We start from the raw sequence: 3,840 nt of genomic DNA on the forward strand, positions 1-3,840 counted from the left end.
TGAAGGAGGAGGTGCGCCGGGCGGTGGCCGATGGTTTGGTGTCGGAGATGGGCCGGTCGGCCTCGGGATCAATGTCATCGGGCGCCTCGCCGACCACCCTGCCCTCGCCCGGGAACCGCCTGTGCGCCGCCTTACCATCAGCCACCGCACACGACACGACACACACCGCACAGCACAGCACAGCACGACACGACACGACCAACGACACGCACGGGTACCCGGAATCGTAAAGGCCGTTGCCGTTGTGGGAGCCGACGACTTGGCCGTTGAGCACGACTGCGTTCTCGTCGTCGGGCTGGTAGTTGGCCGCGTAGCGATCGAACCGCCGCTCGCGCCGCACGCCCTCGAGCGCGCCCGCGCTCGCACCCGCGGCCAGCCCCAAAATGGCGCCCGCCACCATCCCAGCTGCCGGCCTGCCACGTCAGCTGACGACAACCTTAACAGAAGAGGGCGGGGGTGGTAGTACCGGGGGCGGTGATGGGGGCGAAGGGGAACACGGCAAGGCCGGCCAGCGAGCCGGCCATCATGCCCGCCATCATCCCGTTCACGGCGTGGCGCGTGGCCCCCTGCGAGGCGCTGCGCCGCTCCTCTGCAGTCAATCGCGCTGCCTGCAATTTCTTCTTCAGGCCCATGATGGCTGTGTTGTGTTTTTGCTGTTGTTTACTTGCAAGGAAGATGTAAGTTGCAAGTTGCAAGTCTTGGTGGTGTGGCAATGGCCACTATGGGCACACAAGGGCACACAGCTCGAGTCGACGGCCAACCAGAAGGCCAGACAAGTGCCCACAGAAATTCCGCGTAAAGCGCTGACCATTCTGTGGAAGAAAATGAATGTGGCCATCTTGTTGTTTTTGTGGGGCTTGCTGTCCAATGGGTGTCTTGTGTACCCTTCTGTGGAAAGGAGGACATACTAGTATAGCATCAGTACAGACCCTGCCTTGGTGGGGGCGGGCGCCTTCTTGAATGCTGCGGAGTGCGCGATCAAGGAGGCCACGCTCTTGCGCACCGCCCTGCAATGAACAACAGACACATGACAAGAACACGCAAGATAACAGTACCCGGTGTGAGTCGCGGCGAAGTGTGCGGCCTCGCTCTCGCCTTCGTCGCCGTTGTTGTTGTTGGGAGCCTGTGGAGCCTGTGGAGCGGGGGCTCGATCATCATGGCGGAGGTGCGCGTCGCCTTGCGTGCGCGGAAGTGTGTGCCCTGATCCACGTCTCGCACTGAGCACCACTCTGGACACGGTCTGGACAACTCAAATTGGTGGCATTTTTTGTCCAGACAATAAAGTGTGCAAGAAAAGAAATGTCTAGACAGGTGAAGGCCTGGGCAGCCAGGTTACAATGAGGTGGGGCTGGGCCTCATTGAGGACTCACCAGTGCATAATAGCTGTGAGGCTGAAAAGTGAACTGGGCCTCAATGAAGGCAGCCATGGTGCTGTCCAGGGGCAGGTCAGGCAGCTCACCACCCACAGATCTCCCTCAGCTGGCTGCAGTCCCCAAACCAAAAGTGAGCCTCCTCATCAGGGCTGGGATGCAGGGGACAAGGAGAAGGAGGAAGTGGGATGTGGTGGGAAGGTTGAGGGAGTGGAGGAGAGCAACACCACACCTTGCCTCCACACCAACAGGGTTGAATGGACAACTTTATTCCACACTGCAACACAAGATGTCTGCAATTGCAGACTGTGTCTGCAGCTGGTCTGCAATGCCTGGCACAGTTGGGGCACTGTGCTGGGCAGTCAACACATAAATGTGCAGGCACATGAACCACTGCTCCCACACCAGATGGAGAGTCTGGTGCAGGAGTGCCTCCATGGTGGGGAGACCAGTCATGGAACATGTGCTAGAGCAGGCACTGCAGGGTTTCATGGGTGTTGTTGGTGTAGACCACCAGTCTGCCCTGCTTGAGCAGTGCCACCATGTGCTTCTGGATGGTGTGGATGTAGTTGGTCTCCTGCCCATGTGCCACCATGTGCTTCTGGATGGTGTGGATGTAGTTGGTCTCCTGCCCATGTGCCACAAGAGGGAATGTCTGTTGAAAAGAAGTGACATTAGACAGGAGAGTGGTGTGGGTGTAGCAGGCAAAACCTGGAGGAGAAATGCAGCACCCTTGAGGTGCCAGCCTTGAAAGAGGGTGTTCAGCTACACAGCAACCACACATGGTGCACAACATATGGCACACAGCCACAAAACACACATACACAACACCACACCACACAATGTGCAGCAACACAGCATGCAGCCCCCACAGTAGTGAGCATGAGGATGGGGAAGTGGTTGTTTTGTACCTCAGCAACAACATTGTCTTCTGCATTCTTCATGCCTTGCATGCATTGGTGATCTGGTGGTGGACCTCATCTACCACTACATTGCAGCACAGCCAATCATAGTACCCACTGAGAGAGGGGATGGCTCTGAATGAATGGGCATGACATGGAGGCAGGTTGAATCTTGGGTGCATGGCCCACCACACAGCCACAGGTGGTAGAGGCAGCAGTACTCTGAGCTGCTGGGCCTGCATTGGAGGAAGTAGTGCAGCATTGGGTCATTGCAGGCTGATGGCCATCTTGAATGGAGCTTGGTTTCCCCCCATGCATTTGGCATTCTTTCCTACCTCCATCCAGCTGGTTGTTTTTTCAAACTAATCATACAAGAGGGCAACTAGGCCACTCCCTAGGGAGTGAGGGCTGAGTTGTCAGTCATGTGTTTAGCATTCCACTCCCTTGGGCGCAACCACCAGTAATTGATAAATTAGAGCTATTCCACCAATAGTACTTGCTTGTTGCCAGTTTTCATGGTGTTCTATTTCTCCACGGTGCTATGCATGTAAATGTTGAACACAATCTGTTGCACATTGAGCAATGGAGATGGTGCCAGTGGTGAGGTTCATGGGCAGTGCCTTCACTTGTTGTCAGCATCAGTGTCAGTGTTGGCATTGGTGTCAGCATGGGCTTTGGCATTGGTGTGGGGGTAGGTGTCAGCCACTGTGATAGACCTGTACCTTGCCTCATCTGCCCAAAGCACGCCACAAGTAGATCAATTAGAATAGAAGATTAGATAGGAATTGTACATTCACTCACAAGGATTGCTGATTCCACACACCCAAAGTCACATGATTTGTCTGTCAGGACACATCTAAGCCCCTGGTTGGTGTGTGGTGGGTCTTATGTAGGGTTTGTTGAATCACTGCAGCCTTTGCTGAGTGAACTTGAGAAGATGTAGTTGGTTATCTCCTCCAGTGGCCAGATGGTGGCAGCTTGGCCGTCTTCCACTTTGAAGGCTGGCAACTGACTTGACTTCAGTCTGCCAAAACCTATGCACTGTGCTGAGTGATGGAAGGAGGCGATCTACAGAGATGCTGGAGGAGAGGTGACTTGGAGGATGGTGTGGGTGGTGATGGTCCTGACCAAAATAGTGACCAGGTGCTGGTACTGTTTGAAGGAGAGGCCAGTTGAGCCACAACTGTAGCACCAAGGAGGGGCTGGGTGAGCTGCGCCAGCAGCTCTGCCACCATGCCACTGGCCAAGGGCTCCAAAAGCAAAAAAGCAAGTTAGACAAGCACAATCAGAACAATCAAGCAGATGTTGTGTACCTTGTGGCAGAGTGCATTGATTTGGTGAAGGAGTGCAGCTGGTTTGCTGCTGATGAAGATAGCTAGCACATGAGCAAGCTGCTCCATGCTGTGGTCATCACTGTCCCAGATGTGCACCAGGGACTCTGTGGTCTGGTGCACCTGTGACTCAAAGTCCAGCATTGTGTGTGTGTGTGTTGCTTGTAGATGATTTGTCTGAACCAGTCTGGTGGTGCACCAAAAGGGTCCATCTGCTGGATAACAGACAAAAATAGG

The sequence above is a fragment of the Acanthamoeba castellanii genome, assembly GCF_000313135.1.
Source record: "Acanthamoeba castellanii str. Neff unplaced genomic scaffold scf7180000084715, whole genome shotgun sequence".
In the NCBI taxonomy this organism is placed as follows: Eukaryota; Discosea; order Longamoebia; family Acanthamoebidae; genus Acanthamoeba; species Acanthamoeba castellanii.